This window comes from Armigeres subalbatus, chromosome 2 (assembly GCF_024139115.2).
Source record: "Armigeres subalbatus isolate Guangzhou_Male chromosome 2, GZ_Asu_2, whole genome shotgun sequence".
In the NCBI taxonomy this organism is placed as follows: Eukaryota; Metazoa; Arthropoda; class Insecta; order Diptera; family Culicidae; genus Armigeres; species Armigeres subalbatus.
This window is the reverse complement of record NC_085140.1, coordinates 332,803,838-332,817,052: the sequence shown is the minus strand read 5'-3', so window position 1 is coordinate 332,817,052 and position 13,215 is coordinate 332,803,838.

Sequence of the window (13,215 nt, the reverse complement as noted above, 5' to 3'; positions counted from 1 at the left end):
CGAGTGAGTTTGAATAATCACTTAATCTTCCCTTATCCAGTGCAAACCGTGGGGTGAGGATGATTTTCACTATTCAAAGCGGATCAGCTTCCCATAAGCGTATTTGTGTGCTATATGTTGTACATATTGAATAAGTTTCTCACTGAGAATGGTATTGTTGTTGTTGTTTCCTTTTTTAAAGATTTTTCAATCAACTTGATCATCCTAGTTGTTAATTTTGTAATTACAAGATCAAAATCAAATATATGAACCTAATCTCAAAAACAACACTTTCACTTGAATTCAGGGCAGGCTCAATAAGCCGCTTTAAAAAAACGAACGACATAAGAGATATACGACTCGATACAATCGGCAACATGGAACAGCTTGGAACATGTACATGTACATGTTTTCATGATAGAATGAATTATTTGGCAGTGGCTGATTTTCTACCCGCCGCTTTCACATCGCTATCGTATATGCGCCAATATCCAGCATGCGTTAACCGCCAGAAATTTGTATGGTGAAAGACATCTAACGCGGGTTTTCTCAAAATTAGGATCTTTTCATGAACAACTATTTGGTACCGGTTATGTAGTAGGAAGGACGCTAACGCTCAGGTCGGTAGAGAGGACTTTTTCCGTCCCATAATCGGTAGGGAGAGCCTTCACTCCGCTACCAATGACAACGGCCTACGGCTAGTAAATTTTGCTGCTGCCAGAGGGATGGCCATCAGTAGCACCTACTTTGCACGAAAGAACATCCGAAAGCACACCTGGAGACACCTAAATGGTGAAACTTGCAACCAGATAGACCATGTTCTGGTGGATGGGCGCCATTTCTCGGATGTTATCGATGTGCGGACATTCAGAGGTCCGAACATTGACTCTGATCACTATCTCGTTGTCAGTAAAATTCGATCACGGTTGTCAACTGTATCGAACGAAAGATCACAGCGAACGATGCGTTACAATATCCAGCGATTGTCGGCGGAAGGAGTATCGGCTGAGTACCGCCAGAAGCTCGACGAACGGATAAGTGCAATCAACGTTAGGGTTGGACGGGTTGGTTCGATGTGGAGTGTCAAAGAGTGACAGACGAAAAGAACGTTGCCAGAAGCCGGATGTTGATGTCAGGTACCCGATCGAATAGAGATCGGTACAAGGAAGCAAGAGCAGCCGAAAACCGAACCCACCGCAGGAAGCAAAAAGAGTACGACGAACAAGTTATTAGTGAGGCGCAGGAAAAAATGGAGCAGAACGATATGCGGAGGTTTTATGAGTCTGTCAATGGCGTGCGGAGAAAGACAGCACCATCTCCCGTCATGTGCAACGACCTACAAGGGAATTTGCTGACAGATAAAACTGAAGTGGCTGCCAGATGGAAGCAACACTTCGAGACTTTGTTGAATGGAGGAAGTGACGGTGCATCGGTGAACAGAATAAATATTAGCGACGATGGACAAGCTGTGGAGTCACCTACACTAGATGAGGTTAAAAAGCTGTCAAAGAGCTGAAAAACAATAAGGCTGCGGGGAAGGACCAGCTCCCGGCTGAACTTCTCAAACATGGCAGTGAGCAGCTTTATGAAGTTCTGCACCATATTATGTCGAAAATATGGGAAGACGAGGAAATGCCTGCTAGCTGGTTGGACGGCGTCATTTGCCCTCTCTTTAAGAAAGGGCACAGACTGGAGTGCGCCAATTACCGAGGAATAACCCTCCTTAATTAAATCCCGTATTCTGTTCAACAGATTGAGACCGCTTGAAGAGTCCTTCGTCGGCGAATACCAAGCGGGTTTTCGTGAGGGCCGATCAACGACGGATCAAATGTTTACCCTGAGACAAATCCTTGATAAATTCCGGGAGTACAACTTGCAGACACATCATCTGTTCATTGATTTCAAGGCGGCGTACGATTCAGTGAAACGGAATGAATTATGGCAAATTATGCTTGAACATGGTTTTCCGGCGAAACTGATACGGCTGATTCGTATAACGTTGGACGGATCGAAATCAAGTGTAAGGGTTGCGGATGAAATATCGACGTCATTTGTTACCTTAGATGGATTAAAACAGGGTGATGCACTCTCGAACCTACTGTTCAATATAGCGCTCGAGGGAGCGATTAGGAGAGCTGGTGTGCAAAGAAGCGGTACCATTATCACAAAATCGCATATGCTCCTGGGATTTGCGGACGATATCGATATTATCGGAATTGATCGCCGTGCCGTGGAAGAGGCTTTTGCGCCTTTTAAGAGGGAGACAGCGAGGATTGGACTCACGATCAATACCAGCAAAACGAAGTACATGGTCGCTGGCAATCAACGTTGGTTCATTAGTGGTGGTGGTAGCGAAATAGTGCTGGATGGTGAAAAATTTGAAGTGGTAGAAGAATTTGTGTATCTTGGAACATTAGTGACGTGCGATAATGATGTTACCCGCGAGGTGAAAAGGCGTATTGCAGCTGCAAATAGGGCTTATTACGGACTTCGTAACCAGCTTAAGTCCCGTAGTCTACAAACGAAAACAAAACTCGCGCTGTATACTACTCTGATTCTTCCGGTGGCTTTATACGGCCATGAGACATGGACGTTAAAGGAGGCTGATCGGAGAGCTCTCGGAGTGTTTGAGCGTAAGTTATACAACACGGCAGACTACGGTGGGCTGGTCACGTTGTTCGTATGCCGGAAGAACGTCAAGCGAAGATAAAATTTAGTAGAGAACCCGGAAGAGGCCGCAGGCTTCGTGGAAGGCCGCGTACACGATGGCTTTTTGCAGTTGAAGAGGACCTGAGGGCGCTCAATGTTCAGGGCGACTGGAAGCGATTAGCCGAGGATCGAGTCCAGTGGAGAAGGATACTCCATTCGGCGTAGGTTCATCGAAGAGCTGTAGCCCATCAACTCCAACTCCATGTAGTAGGAAGGTGTCCCGCTACTACGCTACTACGTTTTGAGAAATCGAGCCTTAGATGCCTTTCGCCATACTGATTTCAGAAAGTTAACTCCTAGTGTGCCGCTGTAAGCACGCGATTCATTAGAGGCGAAAGTATAGAATTGATAGTTTCGTTAGGATACGGAAAGAATGAAGAATGTTTTTTTTATAGAAGTCGATTTGAAAGCGAGCGGAAGGCAATATGTCCATATACCACGTGGACAGTTCAGGGGGGAGGGGGTGTATGAGCAATGTCCACGGTTCATACAAATTTTTGAAGATTTATATGAGTAGTTGTCCACGCTGGGGGAGGGGGGTATCTAAAACTGACCAAAACCTGTCTACGTGGTATGTGGACAGCCCCTAGCGGGTATTTCAAATGATTTCCTGAAAAAAATCGTAGGGAATTTCTAAAGAATTCTCGAAGAAATTCCCAAAATAATTACTAAATGAAATTTACGAAGGATAAGGATTTTCTGATGAGATTCCCGGCAGAATGCGCGAAGTAAATTATGAAGGAATTTCAAAAAAAAAACTCCGAAGTTGTGAAGGAATACCTAAAAGAATTCCTGGAGGAAGTTCTGAAGAAATTTCTGAGAGAAATTTCGAAGGAATTTCAAGAATTTCTTCCCCGCGTTTCCAAAGGGAGTTCTTGAGAAAGTCCTGGCAGAGTTCTTAAAATTAAAAATAAAACAATATACGTAGGTATCCTAAGTAATCCTAAGAGAAGGATCTTTCGAAATTTTCTCATAATTCCTTCTTTGAATTATCGAAGGAATATTATGAGGAATACCCAAAGAAATTTCTGGATTCATTTCCTATGCAATTTCCGGAGGATTTTCAGAAGAAATCCCAAAACATTCCGAAAGAATTCTTGGAGGAATGTCCAAAGAAATTCATGCAGAAATTTAAGAATATCGGAAATTCCTAAAGAATTTGATTTGGAAAATACTCGGCGGTGGCCCAACTAAAAAGCAACCGTACGTCAAAATTCATTGTAAACATGGAAAATGGGATTGGGCGTCACTGGACATCATTTGTGATGTTCAAGTCGAAATACACGTGTTCAAATGGCTGTCAGTTGGCCCAACTAAAAAACCGAATTCGTTAGTTGGGCCGAGGTCGTGGCCCAACCAGCGAATCAGGACTGTAATCAAATCATAGGACTGTAAGGTAGGTTCTCCCGATGGAATTTCATAGCAAAATGTTTACATTGTGCTGTAATAATGCAAAAATGGCTAGAGGGTCCACTATTGGTTGGGGGTCCACTATAGGGCACTTTACCCTAAATGATCGAACGCAAATTACTAAATGATCGATAACAACCTTGAGTGAACCTCATATTCTTCACCACCCACTAGTGCAGTTTACACCATCCCATTTGACAGTCCATCGTGTGACCAACACTCCAATAGACAGGTTGATTAATTTCGAGCCCTGATGAAGATCCAAACTTCCGTTGGCAATGATTTAAAAATATAAACATTTTCATGTGACTGAAAGCCGAAAAACCTTTGGCATGATGATCATGATTTATCTGCAAGCATTCTACCACATTCTACTCCATTAAAATACAGTGGTCATATTACGACAACTATGATGTTTCCAAGTGGATCTCTCTTACAATGATGGTACCATGTTGTTGAATATATCTTTGTTACTTTTAAACCTTTATCTTGTCTTTAAATTAAAAAAATTCCGTTGAGGTGCGGCCAGAGGTAAATTGTAAATTATTTGTTGGATGAGCCTATTTATAAAAAATCTTCAGGAAGACAGGGCAAAAAGACTGACGATAAAATACAATGCAAATAGTGATCGTGAGTAAACTTTCCCTAGTTAAAAAACTCAAAGGTGCAGCCCAATCGGGTTGTACGCAAAGGTGACGTAGGACTACGTAGCTATACGAAATGGAGGGTATTTTTCATCATAATTTGTGTCAATTTATTAGCATTGTGCAAACTGCTCGGAGATCAACCGAATCAAGAAACTGAAAGTAGCTCCTAGTTGGATGAACCAGCCGTGGAAAAGGAACGACTCATCGGCCGCATCGCCACTGAAGCCATTCGTCTATCTTTCAGTGGATATCATCAAAATCCTAGAAGACATTATGCTCAAAAATGTCCGGAATAAAGGAAAAAAAATAAGCAGAATCGGAGGTGGCGCCAAACCGAACACAAATATATTAATTTGCAGCGTTCGACTTACGCCCGCGATTTAAGCGTACATGCATCGTTTTCTATAGCGCTGGTGGCAAAGTGAGCAGGACATCAAGAATAAATTTCAAACAGTCCTTTCCAGGACTTAAACTATTTATCCAAGAAGAGGTTTTGATTGTTAGGAAAATTGTTTAGCCAAACAAACAGACTGTTCGGCTGTTTAAACGACAATGACGATTTTGGAAAGATTTATTGTTTTTAATAATGCGCCATTTGAAAAACTAAGGCAGCGAAACGACATTTTTCACTAAGGTGGCGTCTTCATCGATTTGGCCGTCGTCGACGGAAAAGTGAAATTTTCTGGCAAGATTCTTTGGTTTTGTTTCGTTAGTCATTAGAAATGATATCGATTTTTTCCGGGTTACCATCGTTTGACAACGACAGAAAGTTGCCCTTTGGTAGCACAGCCACAAGCGCGCGTCGGAGGAAGCTGATGCAATGAGTTTGTTCAAATGGATGGCGTCAGTAGCAGTCAAATGGAATGTCCTCGCAAGGTTTTGATTATGTTTTGTTGTAGTTGAGGATTGAAAAGCTCCATTATTGGAAAAATATCGGTTCTTTACAGTACCATTATTTTACACAAGGGTAGTTTAATCCGGGATGCAAAAATGTTCATCAAAGTCCAAAATTAATAGTTTGGCGTTGACAGAAAGCTACCCTTCGATAGCAGAATCATAAGCGCGCGTCGGTGAGTGACTAGGCAACAAATTTGTTCGAATGAATGGAATCGCTCACAGCAACCGAACTATCACGCCAAACGCCGATTCCACCTAAACAGTCCATTTTGCAATCAACCCTTTCTGTTCAGAAGAATGCATCTTTCCAATAACTAACTGCAACCCAATGCTTGTCGAAACGTTAGGGTTAGAATTTCACTTCGTGCTGTTATTGTTCGACGACCACTCGATAAGTTTTCGCCAAGACGCCACCATTAGGAATAAATTTTCAGCATCGCCACTGCATCGCACGAGATCGAAACAGACGTCATTTTTGCAATCAACCCTTTCTTCACATAAAATTCTGGTTTGTTGAGGTTGAATGACAAACTGAAAAGCTCAATCGTAAATAGCGAATTTGATAGCGCGTCGGAGGGAGATGATGCAGTAAATTTGAATGGATGCGATCACTAACAGCAACCAAGCTACCACGCCAAACCCGATGCCACTCAAACAGTCCATTTTTGCAATCAACTCTTTCTTTTCATAAAATGTTGGTCCTGAGAGGAACCAATTTTCTTTTCCCAATTCCCATTCCAATAACTAACTGCATCCAATCCAATCGTGTAAATTTGAAGCATTGCCACACTACTGCCATCCACTTCGTGCTGCTGTGTCCGCTTCGCTGCATCGAATGTCGAACCGCCTTCTGTGGAATCTCGATCAAAATGGCTCGCGCGCGCCGAACAGCAGCTTTCTTGTATTTAATAAACTAAACCCATAAGCCCCGCCCCTTTGTGAGCTGATATGGTGTAAATATAATGTGCACTCATAACGATTAATGAAGGGGCGGGGCTAATTAAATTACTTCATTAGATATAAGAAAGCTGATTTTCGGCGCGCGCGAGCCATTTCGATCGGGATTCCGCAGACAACGGACCGTTCGGAGAATGACAAATTCTAAGAACCCTATTACATTTTCTCGCAAGATTCTGAATTTGGTTATGAGATCAATCGTAAATAGCGAATTTGATAGCGCGTCGGGAAATGATGTAGTGAATTTTAATGAATGGGATCACTAACAGCAACCAAGCTACCACGCCAAACCCAATGCCACCGAAACAGTCCATTTTCGCAATTAACTCTTCCTTTTCGTAAAATGTTGGCCCTGAGAAGAACCAATTTTCTTTTTCCAATTCCCATTCCAATAACTAACTGCAACTGCATCGAATGTCGAACCGCCTTCTGTGGAATTCCGATCTAAATGGCTCGCGCGCGCGTCGAACAGCAGCTTTCTTGTATTCAATAAATCAAAACCGTAAGCCCCGCCCCTTTGTGAGCTGATATGGTGTAAATATAATGTGCACTCATAACGATTAATGAAGGGGCGGGGCTAATGGGATTACTTTATTAGATATAAGAAAGCCGCTTTTCCGCGCGCGCGAGCCATTTCGATCGGGTTTCCACAGACAACGGACCATTCGGAGAATTATGAATTCTAAGAATCCAATGGAACTTTCTCGAAAGATTCTGAATTTTGTTATGAGATGTTGTTTATCTATGATGCGTATTGTTGCACCACCGGAGGTGTACAGGATCCATAAGTAAAGTAAGTAAGTATTGTTGCGAGGAATGACAACAGAAATTTGACTCAAGACGAAGTTTCTTCATATTACCAAACATTATCTCTTGACATCTGTCTGTCCAAGCGACGTTCACTAATGGGTAGGCTGTAGGTAGATAGTTTTCACAAATGTGGCGTCTTCATGGATTTTATACAAAAGAAAGTTGATCCGAAATAAACTTTCTTCAAAGTTAAAACTTAATCGTAAATAGCGAATTTGATAGCGCGTCGGAGGGAGATGATGTAGAAATGTTTAATGGATGGGATCACTAACAGCAACCAAGCTACTACGCCAAACCCGATGTCACCGAAACAGTCCATTTTCGCAATTAACTCTTTCTTTTTATAAAATGTTGGTCCTGAGAAGAACCAATTTTCTTTTCCCAATGTTCCTTTCCAACTAACTGATACCACAATTTGTAATCAATTTTCAGCATCGGAACTGGAGGTGCGGGATCGCCACAGTGCTATTTTTATGGTCAACCTTTTCTTCATATGAAATTTTGGTTCGTTGAGGTTGAATGATCTGCAGCAACACATCGAGCACCACCACCAATGCGATGGATTTTCTTCGAAAATGTTATTAGCGTCTCCGTGATGTTGTGTTCTCTTCGCTAAGATCGCTTTGATGCGTCTGCTATGCGTAAAATCTTGTTCAAACTGAGGATTAGATCCAAACCCGCAAGCGATTGATTTTTGATGTCTTTGCTAGTGATGCATGTACGTGATTGGTTAGTTTACCTATTTCTAAACTTTTTATCAATCATCGATAATAAATAGTTAAAAATCAGTAACCTCATCTCAGAAATCGATGAAATTTTTTCTGCAGACAGGTATTTTAATTATCTAACTTTTCTGGGAACAATGTTCCTGTGACATATTTGAAGAAAAAAAAAATTTCCTAACAAAAACTTTTTTCATGTCCATATTGAGTGAAAATTTATCAGCGTGTTTTATGCCTACAGCGCCAATTATAGGTTCAGCAGCCTATCATCAACCAACGACACATTTTGGAAGTATAAAAATATGTTTAGGAAGCAATTTAGCATATGACGTGCACGCGTGCTCCCAGGCTTGTTACCATTCCGCCGATAACTCAAGAACGAAGCACACTTGAAATTAAGTTTTTAATGAAAACGTAAGCAAATTCTCAGCAATCTAAAAAGTATCAACTCTAGACCAACATTTGGAAAGGGCGTGACAGCCAAATACATTTTTTTGTATCTTTATTAAGGAGACTTTCAGCCCTAGGCTGGCACGTCTCCAGCCAAAAATTATTCCTTCTAACCAAGCTTCTAACTCTTCGGCCACTAATATAACTACAGTAGCCATTCGATAACTGTAAAATGTTTAATTTTCAGTTAACGAATGCCGTTCGATAACTGCAACGAATTCTAGACGTCAAACAGTTGTAAATAGACATCAGATGCAACAAAAGTGCATCTAAATGTGCAGCGCAATGCAGCTGTCATTGAGTTTGACATCAGTTTGAAGCTTAGCGGTCCGATAACTGCAAAATTGTTGCAACTATCGAATTGCAGTTAAATGACTTGCAGTTATCGAACGTCTACTGTATACAGTTTTTTTTTTTTTTTTACTAATTTTTTTGCTAATTAACTAATACATGCATTCATCTCTAAGACTAGGTGTTCCGTGTTTTCTTAACACTATCATCCTTATTTGCTATGTTATATTTTTAGTTATTATTAATACATTTCAATTGCCTCTGGCAGTTTGAATTTTTCCCATGATTGAAATAAACCATGTAGGAATTACAATGTTTTCAACTTAAACTAAAGTCAACCTAATTATAACTAAGGGTGCAAAGAGCTAATCGTTGCAATAGAAGATGGCATCGATTTTTGTCTTAAATTGGAAATTATTTTGTTGGACATTTATTGCAATGTCTCAGTATTAGAAATTCTATGAAGCTCATTGGTACTATACCACTGAGGCAACTTCAGAATCATTTTCAAATTTTTTTGTTGAATCCTCTGAAGTGCCTTCTTTCTGGTATTGCAGCAACTAGTCCATATTGGAACAGCATACAACATGGCCGGTCTATTTTTTTTTTGAAAATCAAAAGTTTGTTCTTAAGACAAAGTTTTGATTGTCTGTTTAGAAGTGGATATATAGACACTTAATATATTTGTTATATTTGGCTTGAAGGCCTTCAATGTGATTTTAAAGTTAATTTTTGATCTAGCAGAAGTCCTAAATATTTAGCTTCGCTAGACCAATTAATTGGAACCCCATTCATAGTGACAATATGTCTGCTAGAAGGTTTCAAATAAGAAGCTCTCGGCTTATGTGGGAAAATTATAAGCTGAGTTTTGGAAGCATTCAGGGAAATTTTCCATTTTGCAAGTAAGTGGAGAAAATATCCAAACTTTTTGCAATCTACTACAAATGACACGAAGGCTACGCCCTTTGGCTGAGAGACCTGTGTCATCTGCAAACAAAGATTTTTGACACCCTGGTGGTAAATCAGGTAAGTCAGAAGTAAAATGTTATACAAAATGGGCCCCAGTATGCTGCCTTGGGGAACACCAGCCCTTACAGGTAATCTATCAGATTTAGAATTCTGATAGTTTACCTGCAGTGAGCGATCTGATAAATAATTTTGGATCAGTTTAATAATGTACAGAGGAAAATTAAAATTCATCAATTTTACAATCAAACCTTCATGCCAAACACTTTCAAATGCTTTCTCTATATCAAGAAGAGCAACTCCAGTCGAATATCCTTCAGATTTGTTGAGCCGAATTAAATTCGTTACTCTTAATAACTGATGAGTGGTTGAATGCCCATGGCGAAAACCAAATTGCTCATCAGCAAAAATAGAATTGTCATTAATATGAACCATCATTCTATTTAAAATAATCTTTTCAAACAGTTTGCTTATTGAAGAAAGCAAACTGATAGGGCTTCCGGCTTCAAAATTGGAACAATTTTGGCGTTTTTCCATTTATCTGGGAAGTATGCCAATTGAAAACATTTGTTGAATAAATTAACCAAAAAAGATAATGAGTTCTCAGGAAGTTTTTTGATAAGTATGTAGAAAATACTATCATCACCCGAGGCTTTCATATTTTTAAATTTTCTAGTAGTAGATCTCACTTCATCCAAATTAGTTCCCAACGAAGGGTCAAAAACATTATCTTGATCGAGAATGTCTTCGAAGCTTCGTGTAACCTGATCCTCAATTGGACTAGTAAGACCTAGACTAAAATTATGGGCACTCTCGAACTGCTGAGCAAGTTTTTGAGCCTTTTCGCCATTTGTTAATAAAATTTTATTTCCCTCTATAAGCGCTGGAATTGGCTTTTGAGGTTTTTCAAGAATTTTCGTTAATTTTCAAAAGGGTTTCGAACTGGGATCCAACTTCGAGACATTATTCTCAAAGTTGGTATTTCTCAGAATAGCGAAACGTTTTTTAATTTCATTTTGCAAATCTCGCCAAATAACTTTCAACGCGGGATCGCGAGTTCTTTGGTATTGCCTTCGCCTCACATTTTTAAGACGGATCAGTAGCTGAAGATCGTCGTCAATAATATTGGAGTTGAATTTAATTTCACATTTAGGAATTGCAATGCCTCTGGCTTCGACAATTAAATTTGTCAAAGATACGAGAGCATTATCAATATCACTTTTGGTATCGAGAGGAATATCAACATCAAAATTCCTATCGATATACGTTTTATATAAATCCCAATCAGCCCTATGATAATTGAAAGTAGAGCTGAATGGATTATGAATGGCTTCTTGTGAGATATCAAATGTCACAGGAAGGTGATCAGAGTCAAAGTCAGCATGAGTTACCAATTGGCCACACAGCTGACTTGAATCCGTTAAAACCAAATCAATTGTCGAAGGATTTCGAGTGGATGAAAAACAAGTTGGGCCATTGGGATATTGAATAGTATAATATCCCGCAGAACAATCTTCAAATAAAATGTTGTCGTTGGAATTGCTTTGAGCATTATTCCATGAACGGTGTTTGGCATTGAAGTCACCAATTACGAAGAATTTTGATTTGTTGCGAGTCAGAATTTGAAGATCAGCTTTCAACAAATTCTTTTGCTGCCCATTGCATTGAAAAGGCAAATAGGCTGCAATGAAGGAAAATTGACCAAAATTTGTTTCAACAGAAACTCCCAAGGTTTCAAAAACTTTGGTTTCAAACGAAGAAAATAATTTATGTTTGATACGTCTATTAATGACAATGGCGACCCCACCACAGGCGCTGTCAAGATGATCATTTCTGTAGATAAAATAATTTGGATCCCGTTTAATGGAGAGTCCTGGTTTTAAATAGGTTTCAGTTATAATGGCAATATGCACATTATGAACTGTTAGGAAGTTGAATAATTCATCTTCCTTACCCTTTAGAGAGCGGGCATTCCAATTTAGAACTTTCACACCTGGGTGGTGCGAATAGAATCGATTTGGTTGTCAAACTGAAGCCAAACTTTTCTATTGTGCCGGAGCCAAACATTGAAGATTGTGGTAATGTTCGTTTCAGATCCTATATTGAGAAGTATTGTTATTATTTGGGAAAAAAATAAAAATAAACTTAGATTGAGTTTTTTATTCTTTGTAACAAATATTTTCACATTATATTTCAAGTGGACAATTAGTAGGAATGCAATTAAAAAGCACTCGTTACTAATTTTCACGAGATACAACAGCTGATTGGAGCAGGAATTTATGTAAACCATGTAGAGTCTCGCGCATTTGTGTGCCCTTATGCAGCGTGGAAAGAGAAATTCGAAGAGCGGGAAATTTTTGACAGCCAAGCAACTGCAAAATAATTTTGCTTATGGAATTGATTTCAAAACATCCCTCTACTCGCTTGAGAGCAAAAAGCGGCTCTATCCGCAGTACCCAGTTTCACACAATTATTTAGATCCATTAAAACGGAGTCCGATAACAATTTTTGTGTGTACTTTATACCAACCTGAACAGCTTCTGGTATGGTATTTGCTTTGAACATTGCATCAATCATGTGATGCAATTGTTCAGTTAAAAATCAAAATCGGAAGCAGTCATGCTACCTGAATCGATGCCCATTATTTTCCGTTGGGACATGGGTATAAACCTCATTTTGAGAAGAGAAATTTTGTCTACCAGCAGCGATGTTTGCATACGTAGGTACATTCGAAAAATTGGAATTTACTGAAGTGCTTGCTACCCGTTGACGAGCGGCAAAATTTGTTTGTGAATTGTGGTGGGAATGAATTGCTCGACCGGTAACTGGTTTCGAAATTTGAGCGTTTGAAAAATTTCTACCCGTCGAATCTGGGATCCGATTGGAATTTCCCGTCATCAATTTTGCACGGGAATTCAAACCTTTTCGCGTGAAGGGCATTCCCAGAAATTGGATTTATGATTACCCCCACAATTTGCACATTTAAATTTATTGGAATCTTCTCTGACAGGACATGCGTCCTTGGCGTGAGAGGTTCCACCACAAATCATGCATTTATCATCCATGTGACAATGTTTGGTTCCGTGATCTCACTTTTGGCACTTGAGTGGGGTTTTGGAAATTTCCCCCAGGCCTGCGGGAATATTCCCATGTAACACGGACATGGGACATAATACAGGCCTTACTTTTCATATTATTTAGTTCACTTTTGTTAAAATGAACTAAATAAAATTCTTGAAAAATGCCCCTTTGGGAAGTACCAGAGTGGGATTTCTTTTTCATCTTAATTACTAGGACTGGTGAAAATCCAAGTAATTGAGAAATTTCAATTTTAATCTCAACCAGTGATTTATCATCACTGGGGAGACCTTTCAAGA